General features: G+C 37.7%; 1 protein-coding gene across 1 annotated transcript in view; it reads left to right on the top strand.

Moving 5' to 3' along the window:
* Nucleotides 1-20,775, top strand: part of LOC122810683 (extracellular calcium-sensing receptor-like) — a 192,556-nt gene that overhangs the window by 129,978 nt on the left and 41,803 nt on the right. The gene's annotated exons all lie outside the window — the stretch shown is intronic.

Here is a 20,775-nt window from a genome sequence, read left to right as displayed (position 1 = left end):
CCTTCCTTGTTATGTTGAGGTAAGCATCTGTTGTACATCACTATGGTCTCATCCTAGCACAGTCTTTATGTTCCACTATGTGTGTTATTTTGTTGCATTTAGGGAACTCTGTACTGTTGTACTATAGTGGGTTTGATCTCATTTATTTCAATATAACTTTGTGTTGTGTTGCATTATTCTACTCTGTATACTCACGCTATGTAGTTTTGTTAGTGTGAAAAGTATATTTATATTAATATCACATTGTAAAGTCTAGTGAGTTCACATTGACAACTACGAATTGTAAATCTATGCAATGTTATTGACTCAGTTTAAAGTTGTAAAAAGAATAATAAACCCTTCCTGTGAGGTTGTGTGACCTCAGAAAGTGAATATAAGGTTGTGGTGGTGGTGGTGGTGGGCTAACCAACAAACATCATTTTTTTTGGTTATCATGCATTGTAATATAATATTCAGTTAATACTGCTGTGATGTTTACCAATGCACTAATCTACACTAGAACCTATTAGTTATTTGAATATGTAGTGTTGTTGTACTGAACTCTGGGATTTTCTAAACCCATTTTTGTGATCAGAGATGTACTATTGTGTTTTTATCAAATGCTGTATGCTGTTTCCCTGGCAGTTCACTTGATGGCAAGATATTCATATATAATGCAACTGCAATGGCATACAGCAGTGTGTTAGTAAACAGTTTCACATGTAAGATCTTAGCGCCGTCTGGCATGTGGCTATCAGATGTGCACACTGAGTCAAGCTGTTGGCCTGCTTCATTTCCTTTACTTTGTTATTACTTCTTTCTCATAATTACTTTCAATATCTACAACACTTCACTTAGAGCTTGATGAGCTATAATGCAGTGTTATGAGGATTCCTGGAATCGTACTGTATACACTAAGAAAACAGTCTCAGCATTGACCTCGGATGCACTGTTTCCAGTACTTATAGATTAGATCTATGATCCCAGCTGTTGCTTTCTGAGTTTAAATTGTCTGAAACCAGCTGCAAAGATATATTTGTCAAGTGTCATCCACTTGCAACAAAGCTGATTACAAACATTTAACGCTTTTGATTTTCAGTAAAGTAAATGCCACCCCCTTATATCTCAATGAATCTGGGACAAATCTTAACAGAATCAAGGACAAATCTAAAGATTATCAGGAACAATCATGGAAAGTTTAACAGAATAACATGAATTAATATAGATTTTTGAAGTAAAATAAGTCTATAACTGTAATTATTGTGTTTATTTGCTAAGTGCAACTTACCACCTTTTCTCAAAAAGTAACCCGTTTTAGGAGGGATTATGAGGGAGAGAGATAAAATCTGAGTCAAAATTAATGAAAGTTGGAAGGTATATCACTCCCAGTTTCTGTCTGCAGGTAGTGCTCTGAATTTTATTTCAGGTAATGTGAATGTTTTGCCAATTTAGTTTGCATTTTCTGATGCTTTCATATCAATGGAAACCTTTAGCTTTTACAATTGCATCAATCCATAGCTACTCATATTAATAATCCTTTCACATAAAAAAACATTCTGGTGGCCTCTATTGGTCATATCCCACAATACAAGTTATAAATATTTGCTACAGCTTGTTATTTCCTCAGGCAAAATTCACTTGTTATATTTCCTGACAATCCGTAGCAAAGACGCAGTCATTTTTTCCCCTGCAGATAAACCTAAAATCACATGCTTAAAAATGTTAAAATTCAGAAATAATGATTTCTGCAGGGTATAAGTCCAAGAACATCCACGTGTGTGTGTGTGTGTGTGTGTGTGTGTGTGTGTGTGTGTGTGTGTGTGTGTGTGTGTGTGTGTGATTTTATGTATGTAACTCTTCAGCAGCAGCTTTCATGTCTAAGTTGTCACTATTTTGCATTTTGCACCATGCAGTTTTGAAGAATGAGGTCTTTAATACTGCTTTTTTTTTCTCATTCTCAGTCTTATTTTATCCTGCTAAGAATGGTTTGTATTTATACTGTCAAAGAAAGGAATTTGTCCTGTGTGTTGAGTCTTTATTTAAATGGACTTATTAACATTACGACAGAGCTTTTTCTACAGTCTTTTATAAAATCTATTAGACTGCTTGTGTTACAAAAATGCACACCTGGTGGAGAAGTAAGGATATCACCTTAGATTTTAAAAAATGACACCATCATTAAAGCTGTGCGGACAATGGAAGACAACAATTGAAACTCTGACATGTTAGGAAAGAGTATTCTGTAGTCCATCTAATTCTAAACAGCATGTCTCGTAACTCTAGGAAGGATAATTGTATCATGTTACACCTCATTAATCTAACCCAATATTAACTAAATTATTGCGTTCCATAGTCTTCAAGCACTTTGACCAGTAGAGGAAAGGATTCTGTTATGCGTTGTTGATTAATTCTAAAGTTTACTGTCATAGAATCACGAATATGATATAGTAAGAATATGACATCCTGTTCAAATAGTATATTGATAAAGCATATATCATTGAAGAACTGTAATATGATACCAAGTTACATTAACACATAAATATCTCAAAATGTGAAGATGTTAAAAATGCTGTTACTAATGTAATAACAAGGCAGATTATATTAACTGAAATGATACACAAAACTTAGTAAGGCACATTATTTTAATGTAAAAGCTCAAGCAAATGATATGAAAAAACTATCAGGAATTCAACACCAATTTCATTCCAGGATGTGAATCCATTGTTAAATGCATATGAATAAGTAGGAAACATCTACAAAGGCATCTAGTGCCTATGACTATTAAGTACCTCATTAAGTAGATACCAAAGCCAAAGTAATGGCCCAGGTGCAGTGCATGAACATACCACATTTAACAGCTTGGTAAAGTGATGCAAATGAAGTTATAAACAAAGACACTAAATGAGTTCACTTACTGAGGGAAAGACTGTAGTCCAGATTAACTGCTCACATGTGGAAGACTAAACTGCAGCATTTTGTCAGTATTCTTTTAGTAAAACAAAGTCACTGTAAGTGGAAACACAAGACAAGCTAGGATTCTGAAATACATCCAAATGGTAATAAGATGATACAGAAGACTGGTCTAAGCAGAATAACTAAACTTATTTGGAGATAAGCAATAAATCAGTTCTGAACAAATTGGAGGGTCATCTAACATCAGCCAGCTGTTGCTATTTTGCCTCTAACACATAAACTGTTCCCACATAAATATCCCTTAATATGGCATCCAGTTCTGAGTGGCTGCAGTGGTGCAGCGGTTAGCATTGCCACCTCATATTAAGAGATTCTCCAGTTTGATCCTTGGCTGGGGTGCCTTCTGTGTGGAGTCTGCATGTCCTCCTTGTGGTTGTGTGGGTTTCCTCCGGGTGCTCCAGTTTCCTCCCAAAGACATGCTGTAGGTGGATTGGACACTCTAAATTGGCTGTAGGTTTGAGCGTGTTCATGTGTGATACAACTTCACTGCCAATTATAAGTGGACAGTTGATCTGCTGTGGCAACCCCTAACTGGGAAAAAGTTGAAAGAAGATGAATGGTATCCCAATCCCCTTCACAACTTTGAAAAAGTGATAGAAAATTAAATTTGTCAGACATATTTATTTCTGTGAAGAATTTCAAGCCTTTTACACAAAAATTGTGCTCAGTGGAGGGGTCAGCATGGTATCCTTTCTCTAACTTTTACAGAAGACATAAACTATTGGAACATCAAATAATTTACACTTACTTTGAAAATTACCTCAGCATACTTCAGGTATTTGCTGTCTCATAGAATAACCCAGAAAAAGAATACTTTTGTTGCCTGGAAACAAGTAGATGAGACATATGTTTTTCTGAGAAGTATTTCAACTCTTTTAAAAGAGGGTTGCTCCTGAGAATAACTTATGAAAGATTGCCCCTGCTCTGAATTTGTGCAAATTATAGAATTTTAACTAGAAAATTAAAAGGTACAAGTCTTATTTTTTTTCTAAACATTACTTGGCTCTTTTCACACATAAAATAAACAAGTGGAATAACCTAAGAGAGGGAAACCATTTGACTGAGACCAACTGTGGAAACCTTATGAAAAAATATGCATCACTATTTTGCACTGGAGCAGGTTTCTTGAACACTATTAGTAAATGATTAGGCAAAATTAATCAGTGCCAGGAATTACCAACTTGTATTTATATCATCATACGATTCTCCCAAAAGAATTTCCAATTATTCTTCTGCAATTACACCCATACTTTCAAGTGATCAAGGCAAAATACAACTACTTGCCCTGCATAAGACAATATGAACCTATTTCTTATTTAACTTTGCACCAACCACGATCAGAAAAGTGAAGTGTTTACTTTCAGAAACAAAGGATCATTCCTTTGCTTCTTGCCAAATTCAGCTGAAATGCTTTGGTGGTTGGCTGCTGAGATTCACCTGCATAAATCAACTGACAAAATCTGATTTAAATATACTTTTCTCTGCACTTATTTAAGATTAGAAATTTGCAGATAATTGTTTCACTTGAATACTGTACTCCCTGTCTAGCTGCAGTTAGTCGCCCGAAGTGTGAAAAAGTGTAGCCATCTGGATACATTGAAAGTTATTAGACTGCTTTTGAAATTCTGTGTTACTTTAGCCTGGGGGTTTCTGGTTGCATTATAATCTGTGCTGGTCACATTTTTTAATCTTTCTGCTCATCTTTCGAGTGGTTGGCTGCTGAGATTCACCTGCATAAATCAACTGACAAAAGCTGATTTAAGTATACTTTTCTCTGCACTTATTTAAGATTAGAAATTTGTAGATAATTGTTTCACTTGAACAGTGTACTCCCTGTCTAGCTGCAGTTAGTCTTCCACCCCCTACCTGTTCCTGTTGTGGTATTAATGTTAGTGGCTTTGGAATTACCTGCCCCTGCAGTAAATCTGTTTTTGGACACTCCTACTGGGCCCATCTCATTTGCTCACTCAAACTGAGACCATATTTTGATTTCAGTCGCTCCTACCAGTCCCATCTCCTCTGCTGTGTACAGAGAGAGCACTTGGGAAGGACATCCCCTATAGCATTTTAATCTGCACTGTTCCCTCCATCTCCACAAAAAAAATATATATATATTTATATATATATATATTTACTTATATTTTCATGAGCTGCACTTACATAACTGTCTTCTACCTTAATACCTTAATTTGCTGTTCTGTGTGCTTTTAAGTGTTCAAGTGCTCTTATCTGATTTTTCATAAATTTGTTTTTGTCATTTTTAACTTATCTGCATTTATTTAAACTGTATTTGCCTTAATATTGCTACACACTCAAGTGTGCTAGCTTGTACTGCATGTAAAGTGTTTTTGCTACTGTCACTAGCTCATTCTTTGTAATACAAAGAGAACTTGTAGAGAAAGCCAACCCACTTAACTTAAACAAAATATATATATATATATATATATATATATATATATATATATATATATATATATATATATATATATATAAATTCCAAGCTTGTTTTCTGCCTTTCCTGTAAGTAGTCTAATCCAGATACAGATTTGTTTTCTGCCTTTCCTGTAAGTAGTGTAATCCAGATACAGATTTGTTTTTTGCCTTTCCTGTAAGTAGTCTAATCCAGATACAGATTTGCTGTATCCAGGACTATTTGTAAGCTTCGGTGCCCCCAAGCCTTTCTGTGTTGGAGGGAAGCCTTCTAGTTTATCACTGGGAGTGGTAAGCACTAGGCAGCATGTCTACCACAAGAGTGGTTTCTGGCCCAGAAAGTGTAGTTTATTGGCTATTTGGTCAGTTTTTCCATCTCTTTCAACTTTCTGGTTTAAAAGCCTGCATTTGCACTTGTTTCCCACCTTCCCTGTAACTAGTTTAGTCCAGATACAGATTTGCTGTATCCAGGACTGTTTGTAAGCTTCTGTGCCCCCAAGCCTTTCTGTGTTGGAGGGAAGCCTTCTAGCTTATCAGTGGGAGTGGTAAGTACTAGGTAGCCTATCTAAAAGTGGGAGTGGTAAGCACTAGGTAGCCTATCTACAACAAGATCCAGATACTGATTCTTAGTTTTAGTATTTGAATTTGCTTATTCATTTTCAGCACTTGTTCAGAACTTGTTGTAAGCACTAAATGACCTACTAATTACTACAGCACTCAACCTTCTTCATTACCTAGAGGAAAACAGTTTTTGTACTTACTTTCCTCACTTGCTTAGAGAAAAACAGCTCTTGTACTCACTTTCCTCGCTTGTCTAGAGGAAAAATATTTTTTTATTCAGGCATGTCCAAGGTTGCCACCTTTTAACAAGGGCAAAGTGGGACATGATTAACACAGCTTGTAGAAAATGAAATGCATTATTTTTACCACTGAACATGCCCACCACAAAGACAAAAAGTTAACCATATTCACTGAACCAAAAACAGTAAAATGAATGAGAATGCACAGTGGATACCATAGACCTAATTTTTAGCACAATCTCAAATACATTGCATTAACTTCAGAGCATCCATCCACAAAAATACTAGAATAATAAATGAATTACATTAACTGTTAACATTCCTCAAAGGTAGACTTGTACCACATAGACATGGACTTGCAGGAACAGGAAAAATTACCTAAACAGAAATGCATCACACTAAGTTTATATTTCACTGCCCCAACAGAAACAAACAACTTCTATACACAGTTCAGCCTTTTAAAAGTCATAATAACAATTACATATACATTCAGGTTTTATATCTTTAAAACTACTACTCAAAAATATCAAACTAACTACTACAGATTTAAATATCTTCCTGGCTGGGCTGGCTGGGCTGGCTCCTGGGCTGGCTGGCTGGGCTGGCTGCATGTCCAAGGGTCAGCTCCCAGTGGTCTCTCCTGTCTATCTGATGAATCTGGGCATCTTGGGGCAATGTAGCAATTGCTTCATGTACACAGACAACCCTCTCCTCCTACCACTCAACACTACAACCTGTGAGAGATGCACTTTTCTAGCCAAACTGGAGGTAAAGCTCTCTCCAACCAAGACTGAACTTGACAGTCAAGAGGAGAAGGTAAACACTTGCACCACACCACAATCATCACATAGTCCCACTAAACCTACACCACCAAAATCCACACATAGAAACACAAAAACATTCATGGAAGCTCTCAATAATAATCTGCTCAAGCAACAGAGACCTCCAAAGCAGAAACGCAAGCAACCTCCCCCCCACCAACACAACCCAAATGACACATAGCCGACAGACTCAGTGTGCCACTCAACCACAGCCCATAAGGCAAAACAACATACCCAGCATACTAGTTATGGGTGACTCTATAGTCAGGCACACAGATGTCCCACTCACCAGACTAAACAAGGAGGAGGTTACTGTCAGCTGCCTGTCGGGTGCCAGGATCCACCACATAACCCACACACTCAGGTTACTCCACAACAAGTACAAATATGACTCTGTGATTGTCCATGTTGGTGTGAATGACCTGAGAAGTACCTTCCTGGACTACATGAAAAGAGACATGGAAGAGCTCTTCGATCTTGTAGCCAAGGCAGGCATGACCCTAGCCCTGAGTAGTATCCTGCCATCACCCAGAATGATACCACAGTAAAGGACAAAATGATTGACTTCAAGAATTGGCTAAGCTTCTGGTGTCATTCTAAGGGGATCCAGTATCTGTCTGCCTGGGATGACATGGTTGACAGATCACGATGCTTTGCCAGAGATGGCCTGCACCTGTCACCCCTGGGATTCCGGATACTGGCAAAGGCTCTTGCCGCTGCTATAGTGCTTTTTTTAGGCAAGGTTCAAATGACAAATTCACCACCATAACAGAAACAGGCAAGCAAAAACTGAGGGTAATGCTACTCAATGCTAGAAGTCTAAATCTCAAAATGGACTCACTCGAGGCACTCCTTAAAATGGAGAACATTATCTGTGCAGTAACTGAGACCTGGTTCAGGGCTCCGGAGAGCACCCCTGCATTACCAGGCTATAACTCATACCAGATTTTTCGGCCATCTAACCTGGAATGGAACACCAAAGGTGGAGGTGTGTCCATATTCATTAAGGATACCCATACCTCCAGGCTAGTTGCTCAGCATAATGCATCCAAGGTTATCCAAGTGCAACTAAATCTGGGCAAAACTGCAAGCCAAACTGTAGCTTGCTACAGATCCCCCACCATGCCCCAGGATTCCCACTCCTCTTTTCTTGATATACTGGAAAATATATAGTTCAACCAAACACCCTAATATTGGGCTATTTCAACTAGCCCACCATTAACTGGGGAAACTAGTTATGTACCAACTCCTTTGCTCAGTGCTTTCTGGAATTCATAATTTCCAATGCCCTGGATCAACTTATCCACACCCTCACCAAGGGCAACAATATCGTAGACCTAGTCATTACCAACATGAGTGACTGGTGTTCCACACCTGAAGTCAACTCCTCATTGATCAGATCTGACCATAAACTAATCACTCTAGATATCCACATCCCACCCCCACCCACCATTAAGGAAACCATGGTAAAAAATTTCTCCAAAGCCAACTTCATGCTTCTTAAGACAGATGTACTGAACTTCATGACACTCATGCAGATGGACAATACAGTTACGACTGCTGAATCCTACACAAATGCACTTTATAAGCACTTACACGAGTGCATGGATCACGCTATCCCAAACAGAACCAAGACGCTATCCTCCAAAAAAAGGAAGCCAATCTGGTGGTTCCTTTCCATAAACAAAGTCTACAACAGAAGGAAGAAACTGTTGCAAAAGGGAGTAAAATCCCATGAGTGGAGGAGCTCTCTGGTCAGCCTCAGTAAGAAGCTGAGATCCCTTATAAGATCCTCCAAAGCTAGCTACAAAAACAAGATCACCACTGATTCTAAGGACAGCAACAAAGTATTCTATAGCTATGTTAAGAATCTCAATGGCAACACCCAGATCTGCTCTGAGTTACAGCACAATGGCACAAAAATTGCAGAACCAACTGATATTGCCAACATCCTGGCAGATAGGTTCAGTGCTAACTTTACCCCCCTCAAACCCTAAAGGGCCCATATCTATACAGGAAAAATGCAGAGTCCATGTAATCACAACTACACAGGTAAAAGCAGCACTTTCTAAAGTCAAAAACACAGCATTCATGGAAACGGACAACATCCCAGGCTGCGTTTTACACGAACTTCAAAACAAAACAAACTGTCTCCCCACCTAAGCAGCGTGTTCAATCATAGCCTCACAGCAGGCTTTGTGCCCACTGAATGGCAGACAGCAACAGTTATCCCACTCCACAAAGGGGGAGCCACCACTGATCCTGTGAACTATCACCCTATTAGCCTGACCAGACTAGTCTGCAAGGCTATGGAACGTATCATTATGGAATTCAGAAACAAAGACATTGGTAACCTCCAAACTCTGGACCCCACCCAGTTAGGGTTTGTGAAAGGCAGATCATGCCTCCTGAACCAGGTCAACTTCTTTGAAACAGTCACCAAAGCCGTAGACGAGGATAAGGTGGTTGACACAGCCTATCTTGACCTTGCCAAGGCTTTCAACTCCATCCCCCATTCTGGAATTATAGCTAAATTCACTAAACTAGGTATAAATCCATATGTCACAAGATTGATTGCCAACTGGCTCACTGACAGAACTCGCACTGTAAAAATTGCAGACTCCAAATCTGACTTCAAACCAGTGACAAGTGGAGTACCACAGGGTTCAGTCCTGGGACCTCTCCTGTTTGGTATCTACTTCTGTGAAATACAGGCTAACACAGAAGGCCTCTGGCTAACAAAATTTGCAGATGACTACAAACTAGGAGCTATAGTCCAAATGATGTGGACATCCTACAGAAGAGCCTCACTGAGAAAGATGCCTGGTGTCAGAGCAATGGTCTTAAAATCAATGCCAAAAAGTGCATTGTTATCCCCTGTGGTATAAACTCTGTACCCATGAACTACCACATAAGCAGCAGTATTCTTAATGCTGAATCTGTGTTAAGAGACCTAGGGACCCAGATGGACAGTAATCTCTCCTTTGATAATCACATTACCACAGTAGTCAGGAAATCCTTCTACGTGGCACACCTCATCACAAAAGGGCTCTCATCCAGGAAAAAAAGAGGTCATCATTCCCCTCTACTCAACATTCATTAGACCCATTATAGAGTACAGCACCCCTTTTGCAATGTACCTCACAAGACATCTGCAGCAGCTGGAAAGGCCACAGAAGTACCTCACAAAGAGAATTACTGGCCTCAAACTGATGCCCTACACTGACTATCTCAAAAAACTCCAGCTTTACTCTGTAGCATATCTCCTACTCCGAGGTGATCTCTGCCTAACATATAAAGCTATGTCAAACCCAGAGCTGTTGGACATGCTACACCTAAAGAAATCCCAATCCCTCCAAGCTACATGCTCTAGGGACATAAACCTTGTCACCACAATAAACAGGGCATGCTGGAGGGATAGATTCCTGTCCCAGAGACTTCCCATACTCTGGAACAAGTGACCCATCTATGAAAAGAAAGTTCCTCATTAACACTCTTCAAGAAACATCTTGATGAGTGGATGGGAAATAGGAAATGCACCCTGGGGATCACTTCTGTGGCTCTGCTTGACAGGGGCACAATAAACTAACTTTCTTGGGTTGGCATAAGCCAGGGAACTTAGTTGGCTAGGCTTACCTAGGCCCTTGGGGCGATAGCCTAGTACCTACCCATGAACCTATGATTGATTTGTGCAACAACACCAATCAGAAATTGTTTAAAAGTTGAGAAACATTTAAACACTACAGATCATTGGCATCCTAAATCTACCATTAGACCTACTACATTGGATTGTACACAGACAGCTTACCAACTACATTACATGAGAAGTGTAATGACATGGGTAAGGCTTCAAAGCATAAAGATAAACTTGTTCTCTTTAGGCTCATACTTAGCTTGTATGCCAAGACTACAGCAATGACATCATCATCCACTTAATGACCTTTACTCTGACGATATTAATTATATTACTTTGGCCCTTATCACAGATTAGCAATACCAACGATGACAATGGGCTTCAGTTCATTACAAGATACTTCCCAGAGATTTGACAATTACTTTCTTCAAATACCTCCCAATCAAAGGCAGAATACAACTGCCTTCAATGAATGAGTTGTCATGAACCTGTTTCTTCATCTGTTTTCTTATACAACTTTCATATGCTACCTCTATTGACTTATTATCTTCATGCACACACCTTATTATGCTAGTCAGTGATCTTTTGAACTTAGAAATGGAGCTACCATGCATTTTTGTAATTATTCTTGTCTAACTATTTTTTAAACGCCTTCATTGAATTATCAATTGTGACATAGGCAAATTTACATATTTATAAAAGTAATGAAACTGTATTAACAAGTTCACATTTGCAAACATTATACTTCACATATATTGTTATATATCATATAACCTAAGCAACATTACATAAATTATTAAATTCCTGTCCTTTTTTAAACAAGAAATATCTTTAGTAAACCATCATGACATATGCAATCATAATTTATAAACAAAAACAAACCACAGCAACACAATCCTAGTTGCAAGCATTTTACACCACAAACAATACTTACACACTCCCAGTTGTAATCATTTATACATTACTTAGACTCTACCCAATCATTTCTAGTCAAACATTACATGGATCATTTAAGTCCTGCCTTCTTTTAAAGCTCATTCCCCCCCCTGTATGTATTGTTCCCACAATTCTGACATTTTCCTATGTAATTTGCTCATACCCTTTTCTAAGATCTCAATTCCTGTTGTTTTATCTCTGTTACTATATTTACTATTTCTAATACAGTTGCTTTAGGTTTTGTTTCCATTATCTAGTAATTGCTTTTTTGGTAGCCACCATAATTAGAGATTTAAGGCCTTAATATGTCTAGGCAATTCTGATCCTGTATCATCCCTCAGAAAAATCATCTCTCACGTCACACCACTCTGACTACTCAGAATCTCAGAAAGTGCATACCACAGGGACTCCTTAAAGTCCACTAACTCACTGCACTCCCCAAAAGTATGTTATCAATTATGTCTCTCTTCCCTGTCACACCTCCAACATTTGCTGTCTACCTCAGGAAATATTCTCTGGACTCTAATTGGGGTATAAAAATATACATGTAAACATTTCCAAACAAAAATTCTAAATCTTTTAGAGTTTGTTGCATATTTGGGAGACATACATATATCCTTCCATTGTTTCTTTGTAAATTGCTTATCCAGTCTCTCTTCCCAATCCTTTCTAACTTCCTGTGTTTGATTCTAATAGTTATCATGCAATATTTTATACGCTCTACTAATTATTCTTTTTTTAATGGCAGCTTCTGTTCTAGATTCTATTAAAAACTCTAGCAGTGTTGGTCTTTCATTTAGGACCCCCTATTTATTTCTCTTTGCCTATACTCTGACATCAATCCTTGATAGGGAAGACAATCCATAACCTAAAGTCCAAATAAATTCTTAGTGTCTTCCCATTCTATTATGTTTCCCTCTTTAGTTTTTCCTCCCAATACTTTGGCTCCTTTGTCAGTTTACTCCAATAAAATTCATTAACCTCTTGCCTAGTGTCTATATCCTTAATTGCAGTCATCCATATTAGCAGAATCTCCTTTCTCCATTCCCATGTTGGCTTAGGTCTTAGGATACTTTCTGCTATTTTATAGATATAATAATTCTGTATGATTATTGTTATCCTCCTTAAAGGCCTGCATCTAAAATCCCAGTATCTTCTTGTTTCTTGAGCCCCCCCCCCCATTTCATCATTATCCCTTTCCACTTTGAATTATAGTTTTTTGCTTGTGCTACATATAGGACCCTTAACTGTGTAGCTCTGAAATATACCTTCAAATCAGGTAATCCCAGTCAGCTTCTACTGGTAGAATCAGCTTATCCCACTTGACTCTTGCCATCTTCCCCTCCCAGATAAAGCACTTCAGCTCTTTATTAATTGCTATTCACTACTTCTTCTCTAGTTGATAAAAAATATGCCTGACCTGTGTATAAGACTAATGGGACTAAAACCACTTTAACAGCTTGCATCTTGGTATCCATATCCATATAAGAAAGCTTCAATTTCTCAGTTTTTGTATTATCTTTTGTTTAGTCTCTTCTCAGATATCCATAGCTGCCAAAACTGAATAATTTTAATCCATACTCCTAAACACTTAATTTTATCATGTCTCCATGAATATGGATATTGCTGCACCAATTCATATGTGGGTACATAATTTACTCCTATTGCATTCATTTTTGCTTCATTAATTTTGTATCACAAAAAGATTTGAAACTCTATCAAAATGTTCCACAATGCTGTAATGTTTCTTTCTGCTTTTGTCAGGTATAAAATAATATCATCTACAAACAGAGATAGCTTTTCTTAACTACCATACCAATTATATCCTTGCCTTTCTGACTGGCTTATTTTCTTTGCCAATAGTTCTAAATATAATGCAAATAACAAAGGGGAAAAGGGACACCCCTGCCTGGTTCCTCTGTTCTAGCAGAAATTATCAGAGGGGACCCCACCCACTTCAATTTTCACCTCCGATTCCTCATATATCTTTCTAATCAACCTTATAATATTTTTTCAGGAAATCCAAAGGATTTCATTACTTTGCTCATAAAGTCCCAGCTTATTCTGTCAAATGCTTTCTCTTCATGAAAATCCATCAGCAACAATAGTATTTTCTTGCATTTTGCTTCCCTCTGGATCATCAATGTTCTGTTAATGTTTGCTGCCCCTCCACGACACCGCACTGATCGCTATTTATCAATTTTGGCATTACTTTTGCCATTCTTTTAGCCATTATAGACATGAACACTTTATAATCATGGTTTAGCATTGAAATGGGCCTGTATGAAACTGGATCTGATGGACCTTTACCCTCTTTAGGCATTGCAGCTACCACTGCCTCCTTCCAGGATGTTGGTACTTCTCCTCCTCTTAAAATACTGTCAAACAAAACCTTCCAGATATTTATTATGTGCCTAAACATTAGAAGTGTTTGCAACAAAACCCAAGACCTACATGCCATTATAAAAACATACTCCCCAGACATTCTCCTGCTAACTGAAACCGGGCCCAAGCCCCATATCAAAAGTGAGGAAATTCTCACCACTGGGTACAACATCCTCCACTCAGATAGACTAACAAAGAAAGGTGGCGGTGTAGCTCTCATGTTTAAAAATCACCTTAACATTCAAACTATCAATAAATCAGCCCCCCTGATTAGTAAAGAAGAAATACTATACACTAACCTCAAACTTAACCCTAATAAAACCTTAAACATTATTGGATGCTATGTTCCCCCTGGCCAGAACACTCCTGTCATTGAAAATCTCCTAAACTGGTCCAGTCTCTCCCTTCCCCAAGAAACAATCATTCTCGGTGATTTTAACACTAACTGGTTAGCCTGCAACAGTGACCACCCAACCATTAATCTAAATCTACATGGCTTTTCCAGCTAATACAGTCTCCCACCCATATAAATAAGAACACTAACAACCACACTATCCTAGACTGGATACTGGTCAACAAAGATCCCCACTCTTATACTGCAGGCTCTCTGCCTGATAGCCTCAGTGATCATATCCCTATATTCCTCCTAAAACACCATGTCATCAAATCCAATCAAATTATCCATAAACAGATCCGCAACACAGCAAACTTTAACCATGACTCCTTTAATACTTCTCTCTTTAACTGCAACTGGTCACCACTAAAATATCTTAATATAGATGAAGCCACCCATTTCTTCAACTCCACTTTCCTCAGCATTCTCAACACCCATGCCTCCCTTAGATATACCAGAGTCAAAACTAAAACCACCCCCTGGCTACAGAAAACCGCACGTGAACTAATTAAAGTCAGGGACAAAGCATGGAAAATATGGCGTCAAACAAAAACCCCCTCTACCAGCCAATCCTTCCTTGAATTACGCAAAAAAGTAAAAAAGGATACCAAAACAGACAAAGCCCACTACTACCAGTCCACCCTAAACTCCACACATCTCAATCCCAAGAAATTCTGGTCCACAATAAACACCGTGCTCCACCCAGGTAAACTAGGCAACCCCACCAACCTTTCCCCCCGCCACCAGCAATATTGCTGACACCTTCAAAACACACTTCACTGAAACCATCCTGTCAATTGCCAAACAACAACTCTCCTCCTCCACTGGTCCATCTGCCCCATCTCCAACCAGACCCCCCCATCCTTCACTTTCTCCTCTGTACCCACTGCCTATATTAAAAAACTCATGACCAAAGTTAAGCCCACTAAACTTGCAGCTGACAACCTTCTTTTAGAATACCTAAAAATAGCAGCGGACAGCCTAGCCTATCCAATTCCTATCTTAGTCAACTGCTCCATAGCAGAAAACTATGTCCCTACTCTGTGGAAGATCTCACATCATTCCCCTTCATAAAGGTGGAACCTCCACAGACCTATCAAACTATCGCCCCATTGCCATCCTCTCCCAGCTCTCTAAAATACTTGAAAAATGCATCAATTCCCAAGTACTAAATTTCTATTAACCAACAACCTCCTCTCCAAAACCAAACATGGCTTTAGGCCATTTCATAGCATGGCCACTGCCCTGCTCTCCTTCACTGACACAATCCTGCACCATAAAAACAATGGCTTTTTCTCTTCTGCTCTATTTCTTCACCTGTCAAAGGCCTTTGATATGATATCTCATAACATTCTTCTCTCTGTTCTAACTGATCTTTCCTTCTCCACCTCAGCCACCAACTGGTTCCACAGCTACCTCACTGGCCATCAGCAATCAGTTGTCTGGCAAGATCAACTATCCACTCACCTACCAGTCTCTCTCAGGGTCCCCCAAGGCTCCATTCCTGGTCCCCTACTATTTTCCTTCTTCATCAACAACCTTCACACATACACCAAACATGCTACACTCATACAATATGCAGACAATTCTTGTCTCATCTGCTCAGCCCCCATCTTACAAGAATTTCACTCTATCACGCAAGACTCATTTTCATCCATTGAAAGCTGGCTCTCCAATGCCCAACTTCTATTAAACCCTAACAAAACCAAACTCCTGATCTTTCAACACTCTAAAATTATACAATCCCCCTCCCTCTTCACTATCCAGGCCAAAAACAACACCATCATTTCTCAATCTACCCACACCAAACTTCTACATGTCATAATCGACAACAAACTAAACTTCAATCTCCATATTTCAACCACCATAAAAAAGATACATAAAAAACTTGGCACACTTTATAGAGACATCCAATACCTAATGAGAATGGCCAAAATTGCTATTGCCCACTCCCAGCTAATCTCAACCCTACTCTACATCATGTGCTTCTAATAAGTGCTAACTGGTTTTGTCTTATCTTTATAGCTCTCCCAGCTGGGAAAACTCCTGAATGTTTTTAGAGAGCATTATCTCCTAGGTAGGTTCTCTTTTCTTTTTTTCCCCAGCCAATCACTCTACACAAGACTGTAATCAATTTCTCTTTATCAGATTGTCTCCATGGAAACATGAGAATCAGACAGTCAGTTTCTCTTTATCAGATTGTTCCTATGGAGACATGAGGGCCAGATACATAATTACTACTAAGCATACATTCATTTACTAGAAAAAAGCCTAATAATTTTCAATATTCTTTTTCATTTACTTGCTTTGTCTTAAAACGTGTTACTAAATCAATCTAAGGTCCTTATTCCAGTCAGTCCTCCATACAGGAATGAAAAAAGCACAGTATTTTTTTCTTTTGTCATGCTCTTTTAACCAGGATTGTTTACATTGCAGTGCCCACATTTCTTAAAACTGAACAAGAAGAAAACAGATAAGGGAAAAAGAAAAAAATAGAACAGCAGCACCTATTTACAATCCTCATTACACTTAAACATATCTGGGAAAACTTTATTTTATAGTATGCAAAGAAAACCATACACCACAAAAATAGTACTATTAAGAAAAAATGTCTTCTTTACTTACAGTTAACTTTCCCCCTCTTTTCCCCTCCCCAAAGCATTTTCCGAACATTAATGACATGATGTAGGGCATATACTTTAGAGTCCCCCACAAGTCCAACAAATTCTGAAAAGGTCCAATAGTTCAAGATTTTCCTTGTTTTGTCATATTTTGCAAATATAATTATTGCATTGTAGTCCCACATTAAGCTACTGATTTTATTAATGTTCATCTCCATCTCCCAAATCTTGTCTCTGCTTCATCTCCATATACTCTTGATTCTTCTAGTCAACTCTCATGCTCTGTTCATTCTCTACAACATTTTCCATTTTCCATTGAAACAGTGGAAAAGGTTTCACAAGTACAGTCTCTCTGTGGTCTTTATTACCAGAAGAGCAAGAAGCAGAATTTCCTTCTATTTCACAGCTCACATTTTGTTAGACAAACTTTTGTACTTCCTCCTTAGCATGTACTTCATCAAAAAATTATTATATCCCTCCAGGAAAGAATAACTTGAATGCAGCTGGGTATATCAGTTTGAATTTCACACCTGCATCTCGACATTCGGTGAACAGTGGAATGAAATTACTCCTCTTCTTCCTGGTTTACAATGAGTAATTATTCTCCACAAACACTCTGCTGTCTCCCACTTCTAGTATTTTGTCCTTCTGCCACCATTTTGTAAGAATCAACTCCTTCTGCTTATAGGATAGCATCTTTACTATTAAAGGTCTAGGCTGCTTTCTCATAACTAGGTTTGGAGCATACATATGATGTGTACTTTCAACAACTCCTGCCACGGAATACTGGTCCAGTTGCTTATTTGTGCTTTCATACAATTAATGCAGTCTGTTCTTTCCAGCTTTTCTAGTATAGCTGAAAATCTCAGGTGTTCACTACGTGTTTTGTCCTTTAATTCTATTATTTTTTGAAACATCTCTTCCTGAGCAGTCTCATATTCAGCCAGACTTTTCTTTATTTTAACTTGTCTAACTATGTTCTTGCATTTTGCACACTTTGCATTAATGTCAGTGCATTCCTATTTTTACTCACTCTTTATATGCACTCTCCACTGGGATTCATGTCTGAATCTACTTTCTTGTGCTTTATCCATTTTATATAGTAGCATCAGTGCATTTCTTATCTCCTGATCTTCTTACTCCATTTATATGTGTGTGTGTGTGTGTGTGTGTGTGTGTGTGTGTGTGTGTGTGTGTGTGTGTGTGTGTGTGTGTGTGTGTGTGTGTGTGTGACGGGGATACATGTTGTAATAAGAAAATGCAGAAATAATAAAAGTCTCACTCTTCCATATTTTGTGCATTTCATTATTTTGATTAATCCTTATATTTTTGAGGGAACATCATCCCAATTGTCTATTTGAGGAATTTGTCCCCTTCTCACCCTTTATAGTCACCTCCAAGATGGGGCACCAATAATGCAGAAAGAAAAATTCAGATATACTAACAAGTATATTTTCTTTTCTTATTTTGGTCTTTGATTATCATGAATATATTCATATAAATTATAAATGACAAAAATGGAAGTTTCCTAAGCAGTAAAAGCCAAAAATTCTTCAAACTACCAGCAAAAAAACTGATACAGAGAGTAGTAGGATAGCAGTAAAAAGTGTTTATTCAATGCATTGTTTAAACACAAGAATAATGAACAATATGACATAAAAGTTTTCAGACATCATAAGAACTCATCCTTCATCAGACATATTTTTGTCATGATACTGTCTGTTCTGCATAACAGTCTCTGCTGGCATTTTCAGAATATATTCAAATATATATATAGATATATGTATACAGATTTCCATCTGCCTGTCTGTCTTTCTATCTATCATATTCAGCATTATTTTACAGTGTTGGTACATGCTCTCGCTGTACTGTTATCACACAGGCAGCAGATAAGACATGTGGATATTTTATCCAAACAGTTAAAGTCACTTTATTCCCATAACCAGGAGGTTACTATAGTGAAAGTGCAAGAATTTTGTGATACTTGATTGATTTGACTACATGTGGTGAGGAATTGGTCCTTTAAAAGGTACAAGGACAGAATTGTTATACTGATAGGTATGATTTCATTGGGACTGTTGTCATGATTTAATTGGGATTGTGAATTATCCATAAGATAGGATTTAGAATAAGAAGGGGTCTTGGTAATTGTGTTGTGACAAGTGCAGGACCATTTGCTTAAGAGGTATGTTTTCAAAGAAATTTTAAATTGTAGTTGAGATGAAATAAGATATTTTTGGTATTTGCAGTGATGAAATTCCTCAGTTTAGCAATACATATAGTCACCATTACAATTTTTATATTTTTGACAGAATACTAGGTGTTGGTTTAGTTAGTTAAGTTCTTTGGGAGGGTGTTCCAGATAATAAATGGTTGGTGGCAAGGCATCTGTTTGGGGTATAGAGGATGTTGTAGGTTGTCTTAATATTAGGAAATGGCTAGTAGTGTAAATAGCACCAGCCAGTTAAAGGAGTGAAATTACACACAATGTGCTCAGTTAATGTAGATATTTGCAAACTTTGCAATTTTATAAAAAGATTGCTCCAGTTCAGCTAGCTGAGAGGACTGTAGCTTTGTGAAAACTGATGAGGCATATAAGTAACTAGGCAATAGATAGGTCTGAGCTATATTCCTCATATACATATTTCTTATGAACAGTTTCACATTATAAAGAACTCCCAGATTATGTTTAGTTTTTTTAACTGCTTGTTTGATGTGCTGACTGAATCATAATCTGTGTTACACACACACACACACACACACACACACACACACACACACACACACACACACACACACACACACACACACACACACACACACACACACAAATATATATGTGTATATATAGGTTACCTTCAGTTTACCAACAGTTCACTTCCCCGAAACCCAGTTTATCGACACGTCAATTCACCAACATTCTCAAAGCCATTTCCCGAAAAGTAAGTAAACACTTTGCCATCCCGACAGAAAAACTACCCAAAGAAAACAAAGCCTATACAAACTCCTAGGATGCACTACCACAGGGATAAGGAACAAAGTTCAACAAGATGGCCAAGTGTTCACTAACCGCACAGGTAACGTCGGCTTTGGGAATGTCGGTAATTTGAAGTGTCGGGTGAATGCGTGTCAGGGAAGAGGACTGTCAGTAAACTGAAGGAAACCCATATATATATGTATATATATATATATATATATACATATATATATATATATATATATATATATATATGTACATAGATATTATATATTTATATATATATATATATATATATATATTTTTTTTTTATGGTTTACTATGTAATACTGAAAATAAAAATTTTGAAAATCAAAATCCTGAGGCAATAATATTGTAAGACTGAAATGCCAAAGACATGTGAGGATTAAAATCTTGATTAATGAATTTCCATACCAGTGTGAACTAATGTGAGTCATGCAATAGGGATGGGTAGTGGGGGCAGGCAAAAGCACACATGCACGCACACACACACACATATAGACACGCATACACATAGTTAAATTGACAGAAAAAATATATATGATACTTACGGATGCATTTTGAAAAATACCAGCAAAAAGACTGTTATAGAGAACAGGCATGTCTGATAAAGGGGTGTGTTCTTATGGTGTCTGACAGCTTTTACTATGTGATATTGCAAATTATTGTTGTGTTTATACAAAGTAATGAATAAATGTATTTTTCTGATATCCTTATATCTATATCTATTTATCTATATCTATATCTAGCGATATACTTATCTATCTATCTACTCTATCTATCTATCTATATATATATATATAT

The sequence above is a fragment of the Protopterus annectens genome, chromosome 9.part0 (assembly GCF_019279795.1).
Source record: "Protopterus annectens isolate FY-2018-M chromosome 9.part0, PAN1.0, whole genome shotgun sequence".
Taxonomy (NCBI): domain Eukaryota; kingdom Metazoa; phylum Chordata; order Ceratodontiformes; family Protopteridae; genus Protopterus; species Protopterus annectens.
This window is presented reverse-complemented; position numbering and strand designations above follow the sequence as displayed.